At 41.7% G+C, this 10,440-nt stretch overlaps 1 long non-coding RNA gene across 4 annotated transcripts; it reads left to right on the forward strand.

Moving 5' to 3' along the window:
* Nucleotides 1-779: 779 nt before the first annotated feature.
* Nucleotides 780-9,996, forward strand: LOC147795832 (uncharacterized). Of its 4 annotated transcripts, XR_015423520.1 has the most exons (8): nt 780-1,232; nt 2,077-2,262; nt 3,823-3,901; nt 4,253-4,323; nt 4,723-5,260; nt 5,860-5,967; nt 6,636-6,777; nt 8,236-9,996. It is a non-coding gene; the product is annotated as an uncharacterized LOC147795832 (long non-coding RNA). The 4 variants fall into 4 exon arrangements; XR_015423519.1 differs by lacking the exon at nt 5,860-5,967; XR_015423521.1 differs by lacking the exons at nt 2,077-2,262; nt 5,860-5,967.
* The last annotated feature ends 444 nt before the right edge of the window (nt 9,997-10,440 follow it).

The following is a 10,440-nucleotide window of genomic DNA, read 5'->3' on the forward strand; positions in this document are numbered from 1 at the left end:
GTCAGTTGTTTCCAGAAATGATATTCTTGCATTTTCTGTTTATTTTTGGCTTATTTTCGCGAGGGAGGCCGAGGGCTTAGCGTGTAGCCATCATCCCATGAAAAACAAGGTTATGTTGACCAGAAATGCACAGCATACAGCACCACATTTACCCTCCTGAAGCGCCGCCATTGTTCGGCCGTGCATTTTGTACACAAACAATGCGCGATGTCCTATGCAGTCTATAATGGTGATCAATGCCAGGGTGCACCACTAGAAATAAATTCCCATAGACAGCAGTGATAAATCCCCAGACTTCACAAATATTTTAAAAATACTCACAACTCTCACAGGTGTTCAGGCTGCACAGAAAAATGATGTTCCACATGTCCCCTTTCATTTTCGGGGGGTTGACCAATGAATTTTTGAGAAACTTTCACCAGAAGCAGACCACTTCTAAAATGAAGAAAATGTCCCTGCCCAGAAAAGGAGCCATTTTGAAAAACCATCCCTCTGCAAAATGGCTCAAATAGTGCCACTTTCGGACCCCCGGCCGATTGCATCCACATTGCTCAGAATTGGAAGCCCTGAGTCCGGCCCAGGGGTTCAGTCTCGTATTTTTCAATTCCCCAGTTCCATGGCTTCCAGGACCCCTCTAATATATAATAGTTTGAGTGTATAACTTTTATTAATGAGCTCGGCGGCCATATTTCTGGCTTAAGTACGAGGGTGCACCCTGCCAGGCACTCGGTACATGACGTCACTACGCAAAACTCGCGCTGCATCGATCGACCCATACGGCAGAACTCGATCGAGTTTACCGAGCGTGCCGATTTCGACTGCGCCCTCTAGTGACTTCATTTCACCAATATTGGTGAAATGAAGTCACGAGAGGGTGCAATGGAAATCAGCGCGCGACATTTAATGCTCGATATTTGACTCCACTGTCATGTCGAGCTCTGCTGTCTGTAATATTCCTGGCGGACCGACCAGACAGTACACACACACTGCATATAAACAACACGTGAGTGCGCCCCCACGCGTGCACTTGTGTGTACGGTGGTCGCTTCAATCCTACATGTAGGTCTGCTATTCCCCAAGTGGGATCAACCCCGTCCAAAATTCGAAAAAGTGGAATACTAACGCTCCACTTAGTAGAACTACTTTAATCTGTTTATTTTCGCGACTTCGTGTGTCATCAATGGCTGGCACACCTACGTGATGACATTGATTGATGGAGCATCTTGAATGGAGTAAGTACAGTCGATTTTGCTTTTATTATTCCACACTTTACAGGAATAGAATTCATAAGCCTACATGTAGGCCTAGTTCCTCAGTTTGAGAGTGATGAGACAGTGACCATGTTGAGACTAATCCTAGGATCATCACTACTATTATTACCCAACAAGCCCAACTTCACTTTGGCCGTGTTGGCATGCTAAGCATATTTGAATTTTTGAAATGATAATTGACGCGACTGCATCAGGATGATGTAAATCATAAGTTAATAATAGCCTGAGCAACTTGGACTCTTATGAATTGCCTTTGTAAAGATTTGGATATGGTCCAGCGAAACATGGCACTGTATACTCATCAATGTGAAGTCGCCAACTTGGTCTAGAATCAACTCACTCCGAGTCAACTCCATCTCAGATCAACTCGGTCCCAAGTCCACTCGGTCTCTTCAACTCTTGAAGGCAGGCACTTGGCTGCAGCATGAATAAAACCTTCCAAGCTAGTTTCAACACACTTTAGCATACCTGTGTGAAAGTAGGCCCTACATGTATATCCAGAATTCTAACATTGCTTTTCTAACTTTATTTATACATGGAGGCCAACTGACATGTGCAAGAGATACCTGGCCTTGTAATGTGGGAAGGCCAGGCACTTGGATGCATCATTAATTGCCATAGATAAGAAGGCACAATCCCAGTCGTTTTAGTCAGCTTGACAAACTTTGGCATATCAGTATTTCCAGAAATCTAACATTGCACGTACACTTTATTTACAAACATACTGTATGTTAGCCTTTTAACCCTGACACGAAAGTCAATGATAAACTTGGTTCCTGATATATACTAGTAACTTCTGTGTTAGGTTATTGTCAGTTGCTGTGGAGATCAGTGGATTTTCAAAGACTCTGAGTCAGACTTGAACTTGGACTTAAACCTTCTGGACTCGGACTCGAACAATGAGAACTTGGCTACCATGCAGGACTTGGCCCAAGGCCCCCTGCCTGATTTTCAACTTTATTTTACCGCGCAAGACTGGTGGTCTATGCATGTAAGTACCTTAAGGTTTCTCTCACGTGAAAACTTGATTGGAAAAGTTGAATTTGAATCACCGGTCATGATACCTCAAAGGCTGGATTAAAAAAACAGATAGCATTGCAACCCTGTATCATCAAACATGGCCGCAAGTCCCACAGATGAGTGACTTTAAACATCCCGTAGGCATACCCCACAGTTCTTGGGGTAAACCTCCTAAACATGGCGAATATCTTTCTCCATCAATCTTATTCTCAGCCTGGGCCTGTCACCTAGCCCAGATTGGACGGCACTTTCAGTCTCTTCAGTTAGGGTTATGTATGAGACCTGGGTGGGACCATGGGAGGGCACAATGTTCCTAGCAATGGAGGCTCCTTTGGTGGGAACTGCACCACAGGAGACTATGAAGTACACGCATCACAGTAAATGAACTCTCCCCACCAACATGCATGAAATGGCTCTTTTCGACCAATGAGGGGGTGCTTCTGCTCAAGGCGGATAGACCATACATTTCAGAAAGAATTCCATGATGTACATGTATGACGATGGCTTTTCTTCCCGCCTCAGAAACTGAACATTTCTTCATTGTCTTGTTCACTCATTATCGTCCTGTAGTTGGCGCTAAATGCACTGTTAGCCCTAAACTTCCCCAACCACACAGAATTAAACAGTAGTAAAGTGTTTAATTCTGTGGGGATAGGTCTAGTAGACCCATAACAGCTGGCTTTTGCATTGGGTTTGGCATACCTCAGAAAAACAAAGTCCAACAGCCTCTGTGCACAAAGTCCCATGTGGGTGTTTAACTTTGTGTGAATGGGGAAGGTTAGGGCCAGCAACCCTTGGGGAGTTAGGGTTAGATGATCAGATAAATAAATTTAAAAAATTAAACGTAGATGTGATATGGATGCGGCTTGACTCCCTTTGCACAAATGGACCACGGAGGAAGAAACCTTATGGCATTGGTCTGGAATGTTCAAGTTTTTTCTAAGTGAATACCAGCAACATTTTCACTGCTAAATTTTGACATTTTAGGACACTTTTTCATTGCTTTGAGATGGCTGGTGGTACCTGTACTAATAATGCGAGGTCACTGAGGGCAAATATCGGTAATGGATTTCTTTCCGTACATGTAGGCCTACCGGGTACATCTCGACTAACATCGAGGATGTCAAGTAATCGTGCCATGGCATCTTGACTGTTAATGTTCCCTTATGTGGCTCACTTGAAAAAATCACCCAAAACCCCACATAAACATTTGAGAAGTTCTGTAACTTGATAATTTCTAGTATTACCTCATTTTACATACACTTAAACAAAAGTTTGTTAGAAAATTATTTTAAATTTTTGGGCAGGTTTAGAAGTGTCCATTTTGCACTGAAGCAAAAAATATTGGAAAACTGAGCCAAAATAATTCAATTGGAAAGTTGTAGTGGGTGAGTAAAATCCGCAGTTTTGAATGAAACTGCGCCAAAGTTGAGGGGTGCGCAGTTAGAGGGTTTCAACAATAAATGAAAGATGTTGCTGCGACAACAGTAAAAACTGAAGGGATGCCTTGGTTTTTTTGTTTTTCTTGTAGGAGGAAGTTGTTAAGAGAAGATGATGGAGCAAGGAGTGGCAAGTGAGTGGGCAGCATCAGTGGAGAGCACAGGACCTGAGTAAGTTCCTTCCCAGCACCACGTTATTCAACGACAACCTGGATTGAGAAAGTGAACTTGATTCCTGCAAGTTTACTCATTTTCCCCCGTACTATTACATGTGTCTTAATGCCAACCTTCCCAGATCCTTCAAAATCCACCAGGAGATTTGTGGAAGATTGAGGAAGATAGAGCCAAGCCCAGCCTCTTTGAATTCAAATGGGACTTGATGTGTCTGTAGAATTTCAGAGAATGTCTCATTTTGGGGAGGATTTTTTAGGATTCGGGAAGATTTCCAGGAACCACCGTCTTTCTATGCTGTCGTTACGTCTTGCTGCTTAAATTATCCTTACTTTGTCTACACTTTGTCAGCTCTGACAAGTTTGGCCTCGCAGAAAATGATGAAGATGACTCTGATGTTAGCCGTAGCACAGACAGTGAAGGTAAGTACATGTACAGTACTTTGTCCAAAGACTGTGTTTAAAAAGGCCCTAGATATCGGAAACAAAAGGAACAATTCCGGGCAAAACCTTTGTACTGTGACTTCCTTTGTCCGACAAATTTGACAATTCAGTGCAGCTTTCCACTTAGGAAAGATACTGCTTACATTTTTTGTTCATTTTTTCAATTTTTTATGATGAAGTCACGACTCTGTTTTCACTGCTGAAGTTAACACCTAGAGTCAGTGATGACATCCGTATTTTATCTTCTAGCCTCGGCCACACCTTTTAGACATCGCCTTAAAACCCACAACTCTGCTGAGGACATGCTCAAACAAAAGTACATTTATTACAATGCATACAGACATAACTGCTCCCTTTGTGTTACTGCATTTTTACCAGGGGTTAAAGGTAACAGCAGCGTGGTTGGTCCCCTGCCTGTGAGCTCATCTTCTGGCATCACTGCCCTGATAGAGTAAGGCGATAGCAGTGTGGTTGGTCCCCTGCCTGTGGGCTCATCTTCTGGCATCACTGCCCTGATAGGTGATAGCAGCGTGGTTGGTCCCCTGCCTGTGGGCTCATCTTCTGGCATCACTGCCCTGATAGGTGATAGCAGCGTGGTTGGTCCCCTGCCTGTGGGCTCATCTTCTGACATCACTGCCCTGATAGAGTAAGGCGATAGCAGCGTGGTTGGTCCCCTGCCTGTGGGCTCATCTTCTGGCATCACTGCCCTGATAGGTGATAGCAGCGTGGTTGGTCCCCTGCCTGTGGGCTCATCTTCTGACATCACTGCCCTTACAGTGTAAGGCGATAGCAGCGTGGTTGGTCCCCTGCCTGTGGGCTCATCTTCTAGCATCACTGCCCTGATAGAGTAAGGCGATGGCAGCGTGGCTGGTCCCCTGCCTGTGGGCTCATCTTCTGGCATCACTGCCCCAGTAGAGTAAGCCATGTCTTGTTTTTCGACTACAGTAGTCATGATTTAGGTTGTTGCAACAATTCGATTAAAGGTACAGTCCTACATTTGTCTTTTGTGGATTATTTTCCTTTGAAGCAACAAAATTATTCAAAATCTAAAGAAGGGAACACAAGAACGAACCTGATGAAGATGGAGATTCAGCTTAATAGTGAATGCTCCATATTCTGAGAAAACTATTCTAGGACTTCGATTTCAGATCAAAAGTTGCTGAGTCGTGTCTTAAATTGTGCCTGAATTCAGCATCTGGGAAACATTCGCAAATTCAGTCGAATGCAGCTACACCTTGTCACCCCCTGAACTGATAAATTATAGAAACTGCTAGTGTCTGTGCATTGTGTCAATGCTTGCATGCATTTCTAATAGTGACTTCCCAAACATTTGAGAAGGCACCTGCTTGAAATCATTGTTTCTTCATGAAGACCGTTTGCCAGAAAGAAAAGTTTCTCACAGAATTTAGTCTCTATCTAAACCAAGCATGCTTTTCAACAAAAAATTTGGATACCTTTTGGATAACTGCAAATGATAGACTGTGACATACTTTTAATCTGTTTGTGCTTGTAAAGGGTTCCCATAGTCATTGAAAATTCTGAGAAGAGTTGTCCCGAAAAGTCATGGAAAACTCCTGGAAAATTGGTCTGAGGAAAAGTCATGGAAATCAAGATTGTACAAGGGTGAGTTTCATGGTGGTTATGGATAGTGGCTATGGCAGTCTTCCTGTTTATTATACCAAACAAATTTTCTGTGCAGAGTGGCACTAAATGCCGTGGAAAGTGTCATATTTTAGTTCTGGAAAGTGCAGGAAAGGTCACTGAATTTGATTTTAGGATTTCGTTGGAACCGTGCTTGTAACAATCAGGGCCCAATTTCTCGGCGCTGCTTAGCATGCGATTTCACGCTTACAGAGGCTCTGCGTATTTCATGCATACCGTAAACAGCAAGTACATCCAAGTGCATCCTAACCTTGGAAGAAAGATTTGCTTCAACTTAGTGATGTAACAACAGAAATCTCTATCCGCACGCAACCGTTAGCACAACCACCCCGAGCACCGCCATGAAATAGTGCTCAAGGTTAGCACATTTTTCTGCTAAAGTTAGCACGATGTTTCTTCTGACTGTGAAGAAGCCCATGAAATTGGGCCCTGACCCCACCCGGCCTGTTACACCCTGCACTCCCCAGCGCTGTATGGTTTTATGGAACCCACAATAAGAGTCGATGTGGTGATGGGTTGAAACATGGATGTTTTGCTCATTTGGGGAAAAAAAATTATTATTACAGTGTGACTGAAAAACCTTAGGTGACCTTTTCTTGTTGTTTTTTGTCATTTTTCCCTGTGTTTAGATTTGGGAAGGCCTCATTGCCAGGTGAATGTACTGCCATGGCTGCCTACATGAACGCTGAGGCTGGCTAGCGTCATGGTGCGAGTGGACTGACCGATGATATCTCCAAAGTGAAGAGGCAGATTACGTCATAAGTAGCACAGGTAAGAGTCCTGTGTTTCATATCATTGCTGGCTTTCTGCAAGGATGAATCCAGGAAAGGGGGAGGGGCCAATTGGGGTCATGACCAAACAAGGAGCAAAAATTGTTTCCATTTTAAAAAAAAAGAAAGGATCTTTTTGGTCTATTTAATTTCCCTTCTTTTGAAAAGTGGAAATGTACCCTAACCCCTCAAACAACTTTAACAATTAAAAAAAGAAATGACCCCCAGAATCATGTTTGTCCCCGCTCCCTGAAAAAAATTGGGTCCTGGATCCACTCTTGGGTGCTTGTGGTTTGCTTTTAGGGCAACCCTGACCTATGAAATGAAACATCTTATCACAGACATAAAATACCTTTAGACCGACAACAGCAGGGGCATAATAAGGGAATTCTCCAGTTTTAATAACCATGAGCAAATGGCTGCCTTGTCCCCAGGGGTTTCATGATTTGCTGTGCAGCACTGCTCTGCATCAACGAAGATGGATGGGGGTAACTGTGGCAATTGCCCATCAAAGATTATTTGGCCCTGTCGATCTTTTTATTAAAGTTCTAACCCTGCACAGTTCAATTTTTCTTCCTCATAATATTGCCCATTAATACAAGCCATTAGTAGAAACCAAGGTGCACATTAGGTGAAATTCAGATAAATTCCTGACATCGCTGTTTAGGGAATACATGTATTTTGAAAAGCAAAGGTAACCAATTTTCTCAAGTTTTATCTGATAGAGCACTGAGAACTGTGTTTCCAAAACATTTCAAAAATAAATTCTAAAAATTAAAATCACATACATTATGGGGATTTGTTCAGGCTTTTTGAAGGTGAGCAGTGAACATGGACAAAATTTTAAGTGTTCAGAGCTCTTATTTAAAGAGGGATCTACCTTAATTTTGACAATTGAACCAAAACACAAAAAGGGACCGCGTTGTAAACACTTGGCAGTATTTTCAGTCACCATCTAAAATTTCCGATTTGTATCCAACTCAACAGACTTGAGCACACTGTTGAAATATTTCTGCCCCCACTTTCGGGATCAATCGTTGATTTCTGTCGGAGCTGTTGGTCCATAGATATTTTAGGTTTGTGGTCTTCCCTGATTGATGTTACAGTATTACTGTAAAACAGCGCCCTCGCTTGTTAGAAAAAGGGAAAGACAACTTTAAGTGTTTAAAAATGTCACTTTTTGATTCACTAAACCCTAAAAGGGTGTCTGAAAAAATATTTCTAACAAAGAGTAGAAATCACAAATGCTTTCGGAAGTAACGGGTCAGCACTGTCAAAGGAATCCTCTTGTCATAGTTTTTTCTGACATGAAAACGGATGAAAAGCAATAGACACGAATAGTTTTTCAATGAAATAAAAGGTGTACAAATCAGGAGCGTACAAGGATTCTATCATTTTTGAAAACATGTCTCAATTTCTGCTGCGACTTAGTTCCTTTTGTGATTAATTTTTTCCCCAGACCTCCTCATATGAAAGCTGTGGGTATGCCCCAGGAGAAGCAGACCCTGATGCTGATGAGAAGAGCGCCCTCGCCTCCTTCAACCTGGACAGAAGGAAGGTGGAGGCCAAGATCCTCTGAGACTTCGCAGAGATGAATCATGAGAATGTCAGGGACAGGAAGTAACTCAGATAGATGCCAGTCCTCGCCTACGTCTTTGAGGAGGAACAGTTTCCAAGATTGCATGAGGGATCCTCGTCAGAGTCTTAGGCATTGATTCACAAAAAGGCAAGGAAAGGACTCGATCTTCTCAGAGATGCAGTTCCTTGCTTCCACCTTGGTGATGGAGCAAGTCTATCTGCATTTGTACACTACTCAAAGAATCCAAGGATCATACGTAGTGATTAATAATTTAAACCTATCGTATTCACAGTGAGCGTCATTTAATTTGGCTATTTTCTGGCATCAAAACAAGAAACTTCCGCTACAGAGTACTGAAGTCTCACGACACTGAAAAAAAAAAAACTTTGGCCAGCACCTTGTCCAGTTCTTTTACGGCCCTGAAAATGAGGTATAAAAAATTGAGTTTTACCAAGTAATGTGAGGGCGCTATTTATGAGTTAAAATGATATCACAGTAATGCGAGGGCACTGTTTATGAGTTAGAATGATATTGCGGTAATGTGAGGGCGCTGTTTATGAGTGAGAATGATATCGCAGTAATGTGAGGGCGCCGTTTATGAATCAGAATGATTTCGCGGTAATGTGAGGGCGCTGTTTATGAGTACATTCTGGTAATGTGAGGGCGCTGTTTGTGATTCTGAATCACAGACATGAAGCACTTTGAAGATGTATGTATCTCAGCATGAAAAAATTACATGTAATTTTTATTCAGTAAAAGAATGTATTGTCTTACATCTGTTTGCAAATGTTTCCCAAAATTACATATTTTTATAATCATCTGTAAATATGATGATTGATAAAAAAAATTCAAATTTGTGGTTGTCAGGACATAAAAAAAAAAAGCTTCACAGTTTTCCCAAACCTAAACACAAAATGGTAAGAGGCCCAATATTTCAGTCACTTTTTCTCCAAATGTCCTAAACTCACACACATACGTGTACATCATTTTACCACAATAGGTACCTCCGAATAGAGATATTGACAAATGGGCAGAACCGCCGACATAGGGCTGGATAGCTCAGTTGGTAGAGCACTGGTACGGTATTTCAGAGGTTGCACGTTCACATCCAGTCAATTTCTTTGTTCATCTTTATAAGTTTTTCCTTGGACAAAATTCTATGTGCATTTTGTATTTTCCAAGTTGTACATCCACATTGCCAGAGCATTAGAAAAAAGTCTTTCACTTAAAATTATCACAAAACTGCAAGTCGCAAATTGTTGGCTCGGTGTTGAAAGGTCATTTCTGCAAAAATGTAATTTCTGAAAACACTCTAAGGGCCTTACTCTGTGCATGAAAGAAATATTTGATACAAAAAGTTTTTTTTAATTTTTTCAGTCAAACCATTCGTTTTTGTGGCCAACATGTTTAAATTTTAACCAATTCTGTTTCCCTGATCAATGTCTAAAACAATATTTTTTACGTTACACGTTTTAGTGCATTTAAGGACCTCTTAGCACTGACATGAAATTTGTTTCATTTGAAATTATTACCTTGCAAAAATGCTTTGTGTATGTGAAACAATCACCATTTATTGCTATAATCAGTTAATTTCTATTTGTAAGTGAAATAAATGCTTGTTTATTTAAACTAGCAGAACAACTTGTTTGTACATTTATATCTATTTGTAAACTGTAGTACTTTGCCACTTGACCTTTCTCCTAATCTGGACCATTTTACACTGCCAGAGTTTAAGGTACATCTGTTTCCATCTTTAGATTTTACATTACAGCCTCATCCTACATGGAATCCCTGCCAGTCTTAAACATCTTCCTAGCTCCTTGTATAAAGTTCCCTCTTACAGCCTTTTAGTCTCAATCTTATAAGGGCTACTATAAACCCAATAGCAATATGGAACATTGAGAAGCTATATCCTTCAACCCCATGGGATCCTCAGAGCTCTAATACTGATAGTCCCAAGCCCTCAGCCATCCACTCTACCCTTCCTATCAGCTCTCAGACTTCCAACCCCTAGGACTTCCACCCTTGCCTATCTCCAGTGCAGAGCTAGGCTGAAAAATATTCTAAGTCCAAACAATGGAAGGT

Source organism: Acanthaster planci, linkage group LG20, assembly GCF_054643075.1.
Source record: "Acanthaster planci isolate LZ-2023a linkage group LG20, COTS_SCS, whole genome shotgun sequence".
NCBI classification, from domain to species: Eukaryota; Metazoa; Echinodermata; class Asteroidea; order Valvatida; family Acanthasteridae; genus Acanthaster; species Acanthaster planci.